At 44.1% G+C, this 18930-nt stretch overlaps 1 protein-coding gene across 1 annotated transcript in view; it reads left to right on the top strand.

The window, feature by feature from the left end:
• ITGB7 (integrin subunit beta 7) overlaps positions 1–18930 on the top strand; it is a 140164-nt gene that overhangs the window by 43161 nt on the left and 78073 nt on the right. The gene's annotated exons all lie outside the window — the stretch shown is intronic.

The raw sequence follows: 18930 nt of genomic DNA, 5'->3' as shown, positions 1-18930 counted from the left end.
TTCAGTGCAGCAAGGTGTAATAGGATTGTTCCTATTACCCAGGCTGTAACCTCCCCTACTGAACCCTGTTCAACATAAATGCTGTGGAATAATTCCTCCCTAATCCTTTCCCTACACTTCTAATGCTCTTTCCCTGAACTTCTATACAGCAAAATATAAGTTTTCAAGTCTTTCCTAGCACTTTCCCTAGCTCCTGCTGATGTCTCTCCCTGCACTAAGTACATTGGAAAATGGCTGAATCCAAGATGGCTGAGGCTATTTATAGGGCTGTGATATCACAGGGCTGGCTGGCGGCTGATTGGCTGCATGCATGGCATTATGGGTGATCCCTCGTTCCCAGAGTTACTTGCTCCATGTCCGAACAGGTGCAGCAGCGATTCATTGCCACAAAGCGTGAGAAAATTCAGATTCGGTGCAAATAGGATTTTTCCTCAAATTCGGATCGAATTCCACTTCGTCAACTTCGATTCGCTCATCTCTAGTTACTGCTCATACAGTCCATAAAGACAAGAAAAAGAACTCGTCAATACTGTAAGGGTGCCTGCACGCGTTGTGGACTATGCTCAGATTTTCCGCACGGATTGCGTGTGGGAGGAACTGCAGCGTAATCCAGTACCAGCAAAGTGTATGAGATTACACAAACCTCATGTACACTTAGCTTTTTTTCTTGAAATCTGCAGTATGTCAATCGTTGCATTTTTCTTGTGCGATTTTCACCAGTTTCAATGGAAGGGTGAGATCTGTGGAAAATCTCCCTCAAATCTGCACCAAAACCGCATATAAACGCACCAAAAATGCTAGAAATTGTGCAGATATTTAGGCCACCTGCACACGTTGCGGAGTATGTGTGTTTTTTCCTCGCGGAATGCCATGCAGAAAAACCACAGCGTATTGCAGTATCAGCAAAGTGTATGAGATTGCACACATCTCATGTACACTTTGTAGATTTTTTACAGTGTGGAAATTGACCTGGATTGCGGATTTCACCCTTACGCCTTTTTCACACAAGCAGGTTTTCCGTGCGGGTGCAATGCGTGACGTCAGCGCATAGCACTAGCACTAGCACTGAATCCTGACCCATTCACTTCAATAGGTCTGTGTACATGAGCATTGTTTTTCACACATCAGTTCTGCATTGCATGAGAATCGCAGCATATTCTGCGTTTTTCACCCAGCTCTGGCACCATAGAAGTGAATGGGGCTTTAGTGAAAATCGCATTGCATCCAAATGAGAGAATCTGTAATGCTTGTGTGAAAGAAGCCTTAGGTCTTTTTAACACGGCCGTTACAGATTCTCTCAGGGTCTGTTGAGGGAAAAAACGGATGGTTTTGCACGCAAGTTCAGTCAGTTTTGTCTGCTAGTGCGTTCAGTGTTTCAGTTTTTTCCGTGTGGGTGCAATCAGTTTTTGATGTGATTTTCCCGCGTGTGAAAAAAAAAAGAAGAATATCTACATACAGTCTACATCTCCTAGCAACCATCAGTGAAAAACGCATTGCATCCGGATGCAATCCGTTTTTCACTGAAGCCCCATTCACTTCTATGGAACCAGAGCTGCGTGATAAACACGCAATATAGAACTTGCTGCAATTTTTCCTCAATGCAGAAATGATGCGTGAAAAACTCACAGACCCATTGAAATGAATGGTTTAGGATTCAGTCCGAATGCTATGCTTTTGCTTCACGCATCGCTCCCTGACGGAAAACTCGCTCGTGTGAAAGAGGCCTTAGGTTTCCTTCACATGCATATTTTTGGTGTTTTTCTGTCCTATATAAAAGTCTATTAGAAAAGCTCCAGAAAAAAAACACCATACCCAGAGCATGCTGCATTTTAAATACAAAAACACTAAAGATGCTTAACCGCAGTGCAAAACGCCAAATAAATCCCCACTTTGTATGCAGTGTATTTCATAATGCACTATAGATTTTAAATTACCATCTGGCCTTTAACCCCTTCCTGACCAGCTCCGTAATAGTACGGCGCTGCGGGAAGTGACTTCTCGACCAGCACCATAGTACTACGACGCACTGATCAGCTGCAGGGGACCCGGTATTCCCGTTAGCCGGACCCCTGCTATATGTGCCAGCATCGGTGAAAACACAGATGCCAGCGCATTAACCCTTACTATGCCGCGGTCAGCGTCAGTGTGTGGAGGGAGGGAGCTCCCTCCCTGCTCCCATCGGGTCCCCGTACTGCTGTGACGGGGACCCGATGGCTGGGACGGCAGCCCGATGCCTTCCTTAGGCATTGTGCTGCCTTCCCTGTTAGCCTGTGAGATCCAGCCCTGTGGATCTCACAGGCAGGAAGGCTGTAAGTGTATTACAGTGAGTAATACACTTACAGCCAATACATTACAATACAGATGTATTGTAATGCATTGGAGAGGGTCTCAGACCCCTAAAAGTTGTGGAAAAAAAAAGTTTAAATAAGGTTTTGCATAATAAAAAAATTTCAGTTTTAAGTTAAAAAAAGTGTTCTTTTCCCATAATTAATTAATAAAAAAAATAAAAATAGGAAAAAGAAAAGTACACATATTAGGTATCGCCGCGTCCAAATCGACTGGCTCTATAAAAATATCACATGATCCATCCTGTCAGGTGAATGCAGTAAAAAAAAAAAAATAGTGCCATTTTTACCTTTTTACCTAAGACAATCGCCCAAAAAAATATATATATGGCTCTCAGAAAATGACAACACAAAAAGAAGATTTTATTCTGTTGAAAAATGCATTTACTGTGTAAAACTTAACAAAACTAAAAATAATAGACACATTGGGTATCGTCGCGTTTGTAACAACCTGCTCTATAAAATTATCTCATGAGATGGCCCCTCAGGTGAATACTGTAGAAAAATTGAAAAAAAACTATGCCAAAACAGCCATTTTTTTTCACCTTGCCTCACAAAATTTGTAACACCAAGTGATCAAAATGTCTTATGTACCCTAAAATGGTACCAATGAAAACGTTATCTCATCCCGCAAAAAATGAGCCCCCATATAAGACAATCACTCAACCCGTAAACCAATCCATCAAAATCTGCACTGCAAAAGCCATATAGCGTTCCTTCCGTTCTGAATCCTGCCATGTGCCCTCACAGCAGTTTATCACCACATATGGGGTGTTGCCGTATTCAGGAGAAAATGGGTAACAAATTATCGGGTGCTTTTTCTCCTGTTTCCCCTTGTGAAAATGAAAAATTTGGGGCTAAAGCAACCTTTTATTGGAAGAAATTAAACTTTTCATTTTCACAGCCAAGTGTTTCCAAATTCTGTAAAACGCTTAGCGGGTCAAAGTGCTCAGTACCCCCTGTAGGGTTTCGCTCTGGTAGATAGGGTAAGCGGACGCAGTACAGAGGCAAAATACAAGTTCTTAACTCAAACTTCAGTGTTTATTTACACTTGCGGCAGTTGCACAAAACAACACATCACTTTGCAGTCTTTGGTGTTGATTCACACACAAATGGAAAGTTCAATTTGCACAGAACAACATGTCACTTTGCAGTCTTTGGTGTTAATTCACACACAATGGAAAGTTCATATTACACAAGTCACCTTGTTGGCAGTTCTGCCTCCAGTAGTCCACAGCAGGCTTTAGGGGGCCTGTTCTCCCTGCACATGGGTCTCAGCTCTCCGGCAGTCCGGCACAAAACCTCAGATCCCACCACAGAGACTCAGCTGCTGAGCCCAGCTGCCTATTTAAGGATAGCCAGGTGCTGCCAAAACGTGTACCGGCACTTAAACTCCAGTCCGGTATTTGACCTTACCTGGTTGGAAACCAGCCCAGCCGCACATGTTGGGAGAAAAATACCTGCCTCACTGTGTCACATACCCCCCCCCTTTAGTTAAACCCTGAGGGGGTGAACACATGCCAGACAGTGTACCCGGGACAGGACATCCACCTTTCCTTGTAACCGGCCTGCCCTGTGTTCCACCGAAAAGTTAAAGTTTTGTAAGGACAGAAACCATCAGGTGACCCAGGCATTTCTGTCCTTTGCCTGGCTCATCCATTTGAGAGGGGAGTGGTCAGTCACCAGGCGGAACTTTCTCCCCAACAAATAATAGCGGAGAGACTCGTGTGCCTACTTGATGGCCAGGCACTCTCTCTCCGCTATACTATACCTGGTCTCGGCTGGGGTGAACTTACAGCTGAGGAAGACAACGGGAGGTTCCTCCCTGTTGACTTCCTGAGACAGTACAGCACCGAGGCCTACTTCGGAGGCATCGGTCTGTACTATAAACTCCCTTTTGAAGTCGGGCGTCACCAAAACCGGAGACCCACACAGGGCCGACTTCAAAATAGAGAAAGCCTCTTCCGCCTGATCATCCCAGTGAACCATCACTGACTTGTGTCCCTTCAAGAGCCCTGTCAATGGCGCGGCCACCATAGCAAAGTGGGGAACAAACCTCATGTATTAGCCCACTATTCCTAGGAATGACTTTACTTGCCTAGTGGTGACAGGTCGGGGCCAATTTCTTATCGCCTCTATTTTGTTTACTTGTGGTTTGATGACTCCCTGCCCCAATGACATACCCCAGGTACTTAGTCTCCTCTAACCCTATCGCACATTTTTTCGGGTTAGCACCTTCCGAAGGGAGTCCACTACAGCCTGCACTTGGGTAGGTGACTTTCCCAGTCGGTACTGTGGATGACAATATCGTACAGGTAAGCTGAAGCATACCGACGATGTGGACGAAGCACAATGTCCATAAGTCGCTAAAAAGTGGCGGGGGGCGCCATGCAGACCAAAGGGTAACACCTTATAGTGATACAGCCCCTCAGGTGTGACGAAAGGCAGTTTTCTCTTTGGCAGCCTCCATTAAGGGCACCTGCCAGTACCCTTTCGTGAGGTCCAAAACAGAAAAGTACCGTGCTTGTCCTAACCTCTGACAAGCTCATCCATCCGGGGCATGGGATACGCGGTGAACTTAGAAATATCGTTAAGTCTTTTCTGACCCATCGTAAGTTGAAAATAAACATACAATGCTTCAGACTAAGATCCAACCAATCAAGGCCAATTCTCTGGTAAAGTAGCTGTATTCATAACTAGTTAGCAGCTTTTCTTGACTGTTATATGTAAGGACTTGTTTTTATCTGTCTTAGTTATCTGCTTATTTTTCTTAAATTTTAATTTTCACTTATCTTGGATTACATTTTGGAGCTTTGGAACCGATTACTCAACTTACAATGGTTTTAACATACAATGGTCGTCCTAGAACCAATTAATATTATAACTTGAGGGACCACTGTATATATTTATTAGTTTTAGCATGGTATAGCCGATTTTGTGTGTGTAAAATATACAATACAAATGTACACATTTTTTTTCCTTTTTGCTTTTCAAAATAAATAAATTTGGAAATGTTTTGTCTTGAAATCGTTTGCAACAGAAAATAAATAAGAAAGGAAAAATAAACTTTTTTTCATAATTTTCACAGTTTTTCCTTAAATGGCACAAAGAAAGGTCAAAGGGCAACATGTTACAACCTGGGCACCCTAACCATTTGTAATACTCCTAGGTGCATAACCCCTAAGTTAGATATCTATGGGGTTCATTTTCAAAGACCAGCTTTTTTACCCTGCATAAACCTAAAATTAAGTTAAAATTTCATAATTTTTTTTTAAATGCATCTATTATGTGATAAAATACTTTTTGTAATTACAAATTCTCATCTGTTTGTCCTATGCAGCTTCATGTGTTCACATACGTTGCAAGCTGCTCAGTCCTGTTCAGAGTGAAATCCATCAGACGAGTTCTGTTCACTCTGTAGCCCTTATCGCTGCTCTCCTTTAGGCCCCATTCACAAGAATGTATTTTTGGTCTGCATCCAATCCGCTAAAATGCAAAAAGGTAAAAACAAAAGTCTTCGTTAACCTATGCCCCCCTGTGGCAACCAATGGCAGTACGAGTTTGCCACAAACTCATGCGGCCTTTAGGACAGACACACACGAGCTAGTTGAATGCGAGGAACTTATAACATGTGGCAGTGTGAGTTCCCGTTCTGTAATGATTTATAAGGCTGTGTGATCCTGAGAGTCCTGGAATCTACTGTATTTCACCGACAGCATTATGTCAGTATAATTCAGTAGATTCCAGGACTCTCAGGGTCACAGAGCATTATAAATCATAACGGAGGTCAGAACGGGACCTTACACGCTGCGAGTTCTTGCTTGTGTGTGTCTGGCCTTAGTTGCTGCGGGTGTGGCTGTACCGTGGGCTGCACCCTAGAGAAGTTAGAAGATGGACAGCAATGAAAGAGCTGGGTGGAATAGATAGGGGCACAGAAGAGGTTAACTAAAAAAAAAATACTATTTTGTATTTTAGGAATCATTTTTGTTTTTATCGGTTGGTTCTACAAACCACATTCACTCACTCTGAGCAGCTGTTTTACTAGATGAATGCAACCGTTTTTATGATTGCTATATATCTTCAGCCAAGTGATAAACCACACATATAGCAGGTGCACCATTCATCCTGTAGTTTAGATCTGTTTTTATCCTCTTCTAAGGTAAAACAAAACTCAACAATCAGCCGATAGCTGAATTGGGACTCTAAAAATTTAACTCTACCTACATTAAAAGGGACCTGTCAGCTGTTCTGACACATCTGTTTCAGTAAATTCTTGCATTTCTCATGTAATAGAACTGTGTACTGCCATTCCTCTGTTATTCCTCCTGGAAGAGTATGAATGAATGAGCAACTGGATGTTACCATTTCACTTGTCAATAGGATATGCCCAGACACAGTCTGACACTGTCAGTGTCACGCTCGTGTGTGGGAAGAAAACACCACACAGAGCATAGGATGGAAAGGGGATACCGAAATAAGGCCTGGAAACTAGGGAAGGAAGATGGACACCTCCTAGAGAAAACCCTAAGGCCCCTTTCACACAGGCGAGTATTCCGTGCGGATGCGATGCGTGAGTTTAACGCATTGCACCCGCACTGAATACCGACCCATTCATTTCTATGGGGCTGTTCACATGAGCGGTGATTTTCACGCATCACTTGTGCGTTGCGTGAAAATCGCAGCATGCTCTATATTCTGCGTTTTTCACGCCACGCAGGCCCCATAGATGTGAATGGGGTTTGCGTGAAAATCCCAAGCATCCGCAAGCAAGTGCGGATGCGGTGCGATTTTCACACACGGTTGCTAGGAGTCGATCGGGATGGAGACCCGATCATTATTATTTTCCCTTATAACATGGTTATAAGGGAAAATAATAACATTCTGAATACAGAATGCATAGTAAAATAGCAATGGAGGGGTTAAAAAAATAATAATAATAATAATTGAACTCACCTTAGTCCACTTGATTGCGATGCCGGCATCTCCTTCTGTCTCCTTTGCTGAACAGGACCTGTGGTGAGCATTCATTACAGGTTAAGGACCTGTGGTGACGTCACTCGGGTCATCACATGATCCATCACATGATCTTTTACCATGGTGATGGATCATGTGATGACCGGAGTGACATCACCACAGGTCCTTTACCTGTAATGAATGCTCACTACAGGTCCTGTTCAGCAAAGGAGACAGAAGGAGATGCCGGGCTGCGCGATCAAGTGGACTAAGGTGAGTTAAATTATTTTTATTTATTTTTTAACCCCTCCAGCGCTATTTTACTATGCATTCTGTATTCAGAATGCTATTATTTTCCCTTATAACTACGTTATAAGGGGAAATAATACAATCTATAGAACACCGAACATGCGCGATTTTTCTCACGCGAGTGCAAAAGGCATTACAATGTTTTGCACTCGCGCGGAAAAATCGCGGGTGTTCCCGTAACGCACCCGCACATTTTCCCGCAACGCCCGTCTGAAAGAGGCCTAACTCCATTCCTGACAGACTACCAGTATGAACAGGCCCCAAAGGTAGGCAAGTTCATACACTGGATACCTAGAATCCTATCTCATCCTATAGGACCCTAGAACTAATGTCAGAACTAAGTCTACCTGTTCCTCCAAAGGGCAGGACAAACAGGAGTCTCCCTCAGGCCTAATGACAAACAGGAAAAGGCAACACACATATATATATATATATATATATATATAAACAAAATACAAAAGGAAAATGAAACACTTATCTTCAATGAAGCTTTGGTAGCACCAGGAACTCAGCCGAGAACCAAACACAAACTAACCACAAGTCCAACAAAAGCTATAAACCGCATAACATAGTGGGAGAAACAACAATAAATATAGAAGGTTAAATGATCACAAAAGCCACACCTGGGGAAAGAAGTTGTGGCAAGCACCAGAAACAACACAGACATAATTTGATACAAAAGCAAAACATGTCAGATCACACCACATGTTGCCAGTCTCACAGATCTCCTGCCACATGTCGCGGGAACGTCCGTATGTCTTGGTACGTCCGTGACAATACCCCCCCCTTCTATGGGTGATCTCCGGGCACCCAGGAACAACCTTATCTGGATGAGATCTGTGAAAGGCTGGCATTCACGACAGACGCCGGTACCCACATCCTCTCCTCTGGTCCATAACCCTTCCAGTGAACAAGATATTGAAGAGATCTACGGAGAACGGAGTCAATAGTCTTGGCGAGCTGGAATTCCAAACTGCCATCCACCATGACAGGAGCGGGTGGCAAGGGGGATGACTCCAAAGGTTCAACATATCTCTTCAACAAAGATTTGTGAAACACATTATGAATTTTCAGAGCCTGAGGAAGTTCAAGACGAAAAGGTACAGGATTAATAATGGCAGTGTTCTTATATGGACCAATAAACCTTGGACCCAACTTCGAAGAAGGAACCTTCAACTTAATATTTATTGTGGACAGCCAAACAAAATCAACCAAACTTAGGTCCAGACCATTAATACGTTTCCTGTCAGCCACACATTTTTACTTGTTGCCCATATTCATCAAGTTATTTAGAATTTTCCGCCATATAGAAGACAATGATGATGAAAAACGTTCCTCCTCAGGGATAACGGAAGTATCTGAACCAGAGAATGTGCCAAATTGCGGGTGAAACCCATAAGCCCCAACAAAACAGCGACTTAGCAGTCTACGATTGTTTATGGCAAACTTTGCCAAAGACAAAAACGAGGACCATTCCTCCTGGTTCTCAGAGACAAAACATCTTAAGAAATACTCCAGACTCTGATTAGTGCGCTTCGTCTGTCCATTCGTCTGAGGATGAAAAGCAGAAGAAAAAGACAGTTGTACCCCCAGCCGAGTACAGAACGACTTCCAGATTCTGGACACAAAATGAGTCCCACGATCCGAGACCATATCAGAGGGAATGCCATGAAGTTTCACAATGTTGTCAACAAACACTTGCGCAAGTATTTCAGCATTAGGTAGGCCAGGCAATGCTATAAAGTGCACCATTTTACTAAAAAGATCAACTACCACCAGAATAACTGTCTTTCCAGACGAATTAGGCAGATCAGTAATAAAATCCATAGAAAAGTGAGTCCATGGTCTGGGCGGGATGGGCAACGGAAGTAGAGATCCAGAAGGTTGAGTATGTGTCACCTTAGCGCGTGCACAGATACTACAGGCCAACACATAGTCCTCAACACACTTATGCAACTCCGGCCACCAGAATCTACGAAAGATGAGGTCCTCAGTGGATCTACTCCCAGGATGTCCCGTAAGAACCGTAGAGTGATGTTCCTCAAACACCTTATGACGCAATTCTAAAGGAACAAACAATTTCCCAGAGGGGCAAGACTCCCTGAGCCTCTAACACCTTCACCTCTAGGTCAGGGTATAGAGCGGATATCACCACCCCTTCCGACAGTATCGGACTCGGCTTTTAAAAAATAACCACCTCCAGAAAAAATATGTGACAAGGCATCAGGACGATAAGTGACAATGAAATTGAATCTGGTGAAAAACAAAGACCATCTGGCCTGCCTCGGGTTCAGTAGTTTAGCTGACTCCAGGTAAGCCAGATTTTTGGGATCTGTGAACACCGTGATTGGATGACTCGCCCCTTCCAACTAAATGATGCCATTCCTCAAAAGCCAACTTAATGGCCAGCATCTCTCTGTTACCCACATCATCATTTCTCTCTGCGGCATAGAGTTTTTTAGATAAAAATGCACATGGGTGCCATTTACCAGGTGACGGGCCCTGCGATAAAATTGCTCCTACCCCCACCTCGGACGCGTCAACTTCCATAATGAAAGGTTGTGATACATCCGGCTGCACCAATATAGGGGCAGAAGAGAAGCACTCCTTAACCGCAGAAAATGCTCGCAGCGCCGAATCAGACCACACCGAGACATCCGTCCCTTTCTTAGTCATGTCAGTTAAGGGTTTTACCACTGTCGAATAGTTCTGAATACATTTTCGGTAATAGTTGGTGAACCCCAAAAAACGCATAAGAGCCTTCAGATTTTCAGGTCGATCCCAGTCCAATACAGCACGGACTTTCTCTGGATCCATTCGAAAACCTGAAGATGACAGCAGGTAGCCCAAGAATTGCACCTCATGTACAGCAAAAACACACTTCTCTAATTTTGCGTACAATTTATTATCTCTTAGGATCTGTAACACCTGTCTAACGTGATCCTGATGAGTCTCCACGTCTGGAGAATAAATTAGTATGTCATCCAAATACACAATAACAAACCTCCCTACCAGGTGATGAAAAATGTCATTCACAAAATGCTGAAAAACCACAGGAGCAGTGGTCAACCCAAAAGGCATGACCAGGTTCTCAAAGTGACCCTCTGGGGTATTAAAAGCCATCTTCCATTCATCCCCTTGCTTGAGCCTGACCAGATTATATTCCCCCCTTATGTCCAACTTGGAGAACACCTTGCCACCAACAATCTGGTTAAAAAAAATCAGGAATCAAAGGAAGGGGGTTAGGATCACGGACAGTAATCCGATAGAGCTCACGGAAATCCAGGCCTGGCCTAAGAGTTTTGTCCTTTTTTTTAGCAAAGAAAAACCCTGCTGCCACTGGAGATTTGGAAGGTCTTATGTGTCCGTTATCCAAACTCTCGGTAATATACTCTCTCTTAGCCGTTCTTACCGGTCCGGAAAGGTTATTCAACCTAGATTTGGGCAACTTAGCCCCGGGAATAAGGTTGATAGGACAATCATATTCCAGATGTGGAGGTAAATCCTGGCATCCACTTTCAGAAAATACATCAGAAAAATCTGATTAAAAGAGGGTAATGTTTTATTGGTTAAAGCAGAAAAAGATGTATTCAGACAATTGTCAACGCAATAATGACCCCAATCCAGAATCTGTCTAGCTTGCCAATCGATGGTTGGATTGTGCCTGCTTAATCACAGTAAACCCAGAACCAACAGAGCAGGGAGACCCTTCAACACAAAACACGAGATGAATTCCTGATGAAAGTCACCCACTCTTAATCTAATATCATGCACCATCTGAGATAAACACTTCTGAGTTAGAGGTGCAGAATCAATAGCAAAAATGGGAATGTTTTTCTCTAATGCACTTGGAGACAACCCATGCATACAGACGAACTGAGCATCAATCAGGTTCACCTCTGCACCACTGTTGATAAACACCTCAATCCCCACAGTCTTGGACTGTAGCGCCACCTCAGCAGTCAGGAGAAATTGGATACTACCATGCAAACAAATGCACATTTTTTGACTCTCCTCCCACCCCTCCAAGAGTCAGATGGGAATTAAACGTCCCTTTTTTTTTTTCTTTTTGAGGCTGAATGCATGGACATCGATAAAATGTCCTTTCTGTCCGCAGAAAAAACATACTCTCTTCCTGCGACCAGAATGCTTAAAATCCGGGAGTAGCTCCCCCTAACTGCATGGGTTCGTCCCCAGACATAAACCCAGGAGTATTTTGACCCAAAGTGTCAGAGGAAGACGATTCACGATGTAATAGTACGTCCTGAGAGTTGGGGCCCCTAGATCTCTCTTTCAGGCGTCCATCAATGCGTAATGCAAGAGACATAGCGGCTTCCAGAGAGTTAGGATTCTCATGAAAGGCCTAAGCGTCCTTCAGCCTATTTGATAATCCCTGACAAAACTGACTACGGAGAGCCGGATCGTTCCACTCAGTATCCGTAGCCCACCTCCTAAACTCAGAGCAATAGATCTCAGCGCTCTCCCTGACGAAGGCCGCATAGCTTGGTCTTGGCCAAGGAGGTCCGATCCTGGTCATCATAGATGAAACCCAGAGCCTTGAAAAATTCATCCACCAACCAGAGAGACTGCGATCCAGTCGGTAGAGAAAAAGCCCATGATTAAGCATCCCCCTTAAGCAACTCTCTGATTCTCTGACTCTCAGATGAATGTGGATGTAGCCTAAAATACAATTTGCATGCCTCCCTAAACAAAATGAAATTATCACATCCCCCAGAGAATCTGTCCGGGAGGGCAACTTTAGGCTTGAGACAGGCCTGGTAACCACCACCACCACTAGGACCAGCAGCCTGTGGTCTCAGGATCTGCTAGACGGTTTTGCAGAGGTTAGCTACCTCCAAAGACAGCCCCTGCAGCTGTCTGACCAGTGCAGCAATAGGATCCATGGCTGTACTGAAACAAGCAAAAATTACTGTTTTGGCGGTTTATAATGTCACGCTTGTGTGTGGGAGGAAGACACCACACCGAGCATAGGAGGGAAAGGGGATACCGGAATAAGGCCTGGAAACTAGGGAAGGAAGATGGACACCTCCTAGAGAAAACCCTAACTCCAGTCCTGACAGGCTACCAGTATGAACAGGCCCCAAAGTTAGGCAAGTTCATACACCGGATACCTAGAATCCTATCTCACCTTATAGGACCTGGAACTAATGTCAGGACTGAGTCTACATGTTCCTCCAAAGGGAAGGAGTCTCCCTCAGGCCTAATGACAAACAACCGGGAAAGGAAACAAACACATATATATACTGTATATAAACAAAATACAAAAGGGAAAGGAAACACTTATCTTCAATGAAGCTTTGGTAGCACCAGGAACTCAGCCAAGAACCAAAAACAAGCTAACCACAAGCCCAACAGAAGCTATAAACCGCATAGCAAAGTGGGAGAAACAAGAATAAATAGAGAAGGTTAAATGACCACAAAAGCCACACCTGGGGAAAGGAGGTGTGGCAAGCACCAGTAACAACACAGACATAATTTGATCCAAAAGGAAAACATGTCAGATCACACCACGTGTTGGCAGTCTCACAGATCTCCAGCCACCTGTCGCGGGAACGTCCGTATGTCTCAGTACGTTTGTGACAGTCAGCTCCTAATGGACAGTGTCCATAGTATTCAGAACTATGCAAATTCCTAAGAGCATGGGCCAATGTTACATTTACGCTGCGGATGGCTCCCACTAATTTTTTGTGCAGCCACTGGAGGAACCTGCAGCTGCCCTGACTACAGCCATTCAGTTAGTCCCTACCCTAATATTGATAAGTATTATTTTGATACTTCTAGTAGATGGACTGTGGGGCTAACAGGGTGCTGCTGGGTTTGATTTTTTCGGTTTACATTCATTATTACTGGCAAGGCTGAAAACATTTGTTAACCCTTTGCTTCCTGTCACACGACTTTATATGTCATGTCGGTAAGCTCTTAACCGTAACTCAACAAGTTACCCAGATTACATTGAGATCTGGCAATGCCCCGTGGCTCTGCATATCTCTGTGAATACGTTGTCATTACGCAGCTGCGGTCACAGTAAGGAGCCCAGAGACCAGGCAAAATGGTCTCCTGTGTAGTATCCACCACACTGTAAAGTAAAAAAAAAGCTGCCACAAAACCCTTTTTTTTTATGTGAAAGCGTCCCCAATGGCTGTAAAATTAACTGTGAGCCCGTAGTCTCTGAATTAACTCCTTTTAATTCACTTTTTTCATTAAAAAAAGTAAAAATAAATAAATAAAAATTCATAAAAAATATTAAAAAGTGAAATAAAGAAAATAAAAAGTTATAGCTATAGTTACTAGTTTTAGCAAAAGTATAGCAGACAACATGCACACATAAACACATTTTACCCCCCTTTTTCTTTCATAAAAAAATGGAAATATATATATATGTGTGTGTGTGTAACCTGAATTCAAATGATTTGAGAAGGAATAAGATTACGCCGGCCTAAGTGAATAAATATATTTACTAAGTGTGATTAAATATTAGATAACACAGACAAATAACATAAAAAATAATAAAAAGTTAATAAACTTAAAACACTAGCCTAAATGTAGGGATTCGATTGGCACCCAGGGAGTACAAGAGATAGGGAAAATCAATACACCCCAGGGTGTACAAGAGATAGGGCAAATCAATACTTACATCCTACCTAGGATGAAGTTCCAAGTGGAGTCCCCCCTAATGTATATGTGTAACCAGAGTTATACACCTCAGCCCCGCCCCCGGTGTACATCAAGCATGTCCTGATATGTGTCTATGAGATCACTACTCAGGAATGTAGCCTAATCAGCACAACAGGGAATAGGTACTACATTAAAAGGAACTGCAAGAAATATACTTACACAGAATACTAAAAGTAATATAAAAGAGACAACATTAAATGGGAGAGAACCAATCAGTACTTACCCTTACAAGAAAATATACAGTGATCCCTCATGATATGTCTTGATGAAGGGCTGGATTCTGTAGCCCGAAACATGTTACTGTACACCTTTTTCCTGTGATTTTGGTGGATTTTATATGATGAGCCAATAAAGAATCGTTAATTTCTAACGATAATTTGTTTTCCCTTAGTCCTAACAGCAGCACAGATGGGGTTAACCACCCCCCATGGACTGGTAGGACCGGCGGAATTTTAATGAGCCCAAGTAATAATTAAACACTTAAACCTCCCCTATAAAGGAGGGAATCACCTCCAGCCCATTGTGTTATAGCAAGAAAAAACTAGTCTTACTAGGGTGGGAAATTTGTGTGCTGCTGTTAGGACTAAGGGAAAACAAATTATCGTTAGAAATTAACGATTCCCTTACGTCCTACCAGCAGCACAGATGTGGAAATAGCAAGAAGAACCCCTAGGGAGGGCCATCATGCCTGGCAGAACTAAGAATAGTCTGCCCAAAGGCCGAGTACTCAGCTAATCTGGCATCTAGTCTATAATGTGAGATGAATGTTGATTCAGAGCTCCAGGAGGCAGATTTACAAATCATGTCGAGCAGAAGAAGACTCCTTTCGGCAAAAGAAGTAGCTACAGCCCTCGTAGAATGGGCTTTTACAAACCCCGGAGGGTCTAGAGATTGGGAAACAAAAGGATTCCCCATTAGCCTCCTTAATCCATCGACTGATGTATGGTTTAGACGCTTTACGGCCTTTAAACTTACCGGCAAACAGGATTAGAAGATTTTCATCTTTCCTGAACTCCTTAAACTATCCACATAGATCCGGAGGCATCTCAAGACATCCAAGGATGTATAGCAGGTTCCTCGGAGGAGGTAGAAGGTCTAGAAAGAACCGGGAGGGATATCACCTGGTTGATATTCTGGAAAGAAGGAACCTTAGGCCTAAAGTACGGGAGAAATCTTAAAAGGACCCGGTCTTGCAAAAAAATGGTATAGGGCTCGTGCGCTGATAGAGCTTGAAGCTCAGAGACCCTCTTGGCCGAAGTCACAGCAAGAAGAAAAAACAAGTTTTCATGTGACAAACTTGAAATCTACCTCCTCCAAGGTTGATAAATCCCATTGAGGAATGGGTTTCAGTACTGTAGGCTTTAATCTATCAGCTCCTTTAAGGAACCGTTTAATGAGCGGGTCCTGCGAAAAAGACTTGTTGAAACAAGCTGGAATGGCTGAAACTTGACCCCTCAAGGTAGATGGAGCAAGGCCTTTGTCACGGCCATCTTGCAGAAACTGAAGGATGATGGGGAGGGGTTGGATCTGCAGACGCCACCTCCTTTGAGGAACACCAAGAAGAGAATATCCTCATAATCTGTGAGTAGGCTCTCTTAGTAGAGTCTGCTCTTGAATGAGACTGCGTTCTCAGGACCGACTCTAAAAGCCCTTCTATTCCTGGAAGGGACTGATCAACCTCCAGGCTGTCAGGTTGAACCTGTGCAGATCTGGGCAGAGGTAAGTGTCCCATTACACCAGGGTCTGCCATGGGGGGGAGCCTCCAATAATGTCCCCGACTCATCTGAATGAGCTGGGTAAACCAGGATCTCTTGGGCCAAAACGATATGATGGCTATTACAAAGGCCTGATCCTGACGAATTTTCATCAATACCCTCGGTATCATAGAAAAGGGAGGGAAGATGTAAGCCAGCCTGAACCTCCAGGATATTGACAGAACATCTATCGCCAGGGGGTTGTCCTCCCTGTAAAGGGAGCAAAACCTCTCCACCTTGGCGTTGAACCTTGTTGCCATAAGATCCACCTCTGGCATTCCACACTTGAGGACTATCTGCTTGAATATCTCCGGATTTAAAGACCACTCCACTGTTGGAAGACCGCGGCTCAACCGATCAGCTATCATATTGAGGGAGCTTCGAATGTGGATCGCAGATAAGTGTGAAAGGTTCAATTCTGCCCAATCCAGAATCACCCCGATCTCTGATAAGAGGGTAAGTGATCTTGTGCCTCCCTGCTTGTTGATGTAAAGTGCCGCAGTCATATTGTCTGACTGGACTTTCACCGCTTTGCCCCGGATCTGAGGGGCAAAGTGATGGAGGGCTAGCCGGATAGCTTGAATCTCGCGGAGATTGGATAAGAGGAGCCGCTCCTGAGGAGACCAGGATCTGTGCACTGGAGAATCGTCTAGATGAGCACCCCAGCCTACTTTGGACGCATCTGTTGTCAATATGACCCAGGTTGGCTGGGTCATAGACTTCCCGTCTAAAAGATGGCTCCACCATCTGAGGGAATGCCGAGTTTGCCAAGACAGGGAGCACAGGGAGTTCAGCCCGGCGGGGCTGCCATTCCATTTGGAGAGAACCTCCGACTGCAGCGGCCGGAGGTGCCATAAAGCCCAAGGACTGCTTTCGCAGACGCTGACATGAGCCCCAACATCTTCATGAGAGTCCAAATTGGAACTCGCCAAGGCACGGATAGGAATTCTGCCATGTTCTGTATTCGAGATCTTCTTTCTGGAGTCAACAGGAGAGATCTCCCAACGGAGTCGATTATGAAGCCTAAATATCTTACTGAAGTCGACGGGCTCACGTTCGACTTCTGCCAGTTGATGATCCACCTTAGGCGGAACAGAAAGGAAATCGCTACATGAAGATGGTGGGTCAGGACCACAAAGGAAGAGGCTTTTAGAAGCCAATTGTCCAGATAAGGAATGATGGTCAGTCCTTGGAGTGCTAGCCGCCACCACAGAAACTACCACCTTGGTGAAAGTGTGAGGGGCAGAAGAAATGCCGAAGGGAAGGGCAACGAACTGAAGGTGTCTGGTGACACCTGACACCTGGACCGCGATCCTGAGATATTTCCTGGAAGCAGGATGAATCGGGATGTGCAAATATGCATCCTTGAGGTCCAGGGTTGCCGTCACATCTCCAGGATTGAGAACGTGAACCACTGACCTGATGGTTTACATACGGAACCTTACTTTCCTTACGTATCGATTTGAAGAATCTCAAATCGATAATCATCCGGAGATCCCCTGACGCCTTGGGAACCAGAAACACTGGTGAGTAAATACCTAAGCCCCGTTCCCCTGCCGGAAGCTCCTCCAGAGCCCTCTTGTGGATGTAATCCTGAATGTAAGCCTCGAGAACCGACTGTCTTGCGGCCTGTGGAAGTTTGGTTCTGATGAACCTGTCCGGAGACAGAGAAATTGAGATTGATTGAGTACCCCTCTGATATGACATTCAGGACCCAGGGATCCGAAATCTCTCGGATCCAGATGTCCTTGAAGTGGGAGAGTTGACCTCCGATGGGAAGATGAGGCAGAGGAGTGGGGAAGTCTTCTGGCAGGATAGCAGGAGTCACGGGAGTCATCCAAGAGCCTTGAGGAGGCCCGTAGTCAGGAGGTGGATTTTTTATCCTTGGCTCCTTCACGAGAGCGCCTCGAACCTCTTCGCTGCGCTCCTCAGTCCCTCCGGGCTCTTGACTGCTGGTCAGACCTACCACCACGGTTTTGTCTGCCCCGCCCCCGAAAGGACTGTTGGGGAAGACTCTTCCCCTTTTAATCTGACAGGTCTTCCATAATCTTATCCAACTCTGAGTCGAACAAACGGTTGGGCTCAAAGGGAAGGCTACATGGAATTGTCAGCGACCCAAGGCTTAAGCCACAAAGGCCTCCGGGCCGCTGATACCAGGGTTATGGTTTTGGCCGCCAACTTCAGCTGATGTTGCGCTGTATCAGACAGTAAATTCATCGCCAGGTTGACAGTCTTGAAAGCCGCCAGAATGTCGTCCCGAGACACCTTCTGATCCAAAAAAACATGGCCTGGTAAGGAAGGCGGGTAAACATTATAGAATTCCCTGTACTGTCCATTCATATATTTGAACATTTTAATTCCTTCCCTAAATTGTCTTTTTTCCAGACTAAATAAACCCAAGTTTGACAACATTCCCCATATGTCTACTTCATGTTTGGATCATTTTGGGAATGATATTTTATTTTTTGGGGGTGTGACAAGGTTTAGAAGTTTAAATCAAATCTTGAAATTTTTCAGAAATTTTCAAAAACCCAATTTTTAGGGACCAGTTCAGGTCTGAAGTCACTTTGCGAGGCTTACATAATAGAAACCACCCAAAAATGACCCCATTCTATAAACTACACCCCTCAAAGTATTCAAAACTGATTTTACAAACTTTGTTAACCCTTTAGGTGTTCTACAAGAATTAATGGAAAATAGAGATACAATTTAAAAATTTCACTTTTTTGGCAGATTTTACATTTTAATAATTTTTTTCCAGTTACAAAGCAAGGGTTAACAGCCAAACCAAACTCAATATTTATGGCCCTGATTCTGTAGTTTGCAGAAACACCCCATATGTGGTCATAAACCGCTGTACGGGCACACGGCAG

The sequence above is a fragment of the Bufo bufo genome, chromosome 3 (genome assembly GCF_905171765.1).
Source record: "Bufo bufo chromosome 3, aBufBuf1.1, whole genome shotgun sequence".
Lineage (NCBI taxonomy): Eukaryota > Metazoa > Chordata > Amphibia > Anura > Bufonidae > Bufo > Bufo bufo.
Note: the sequence above shows the minus strand (reverse complement) of the source record. Positions and strands in the feature narration are given on the sequence as shown.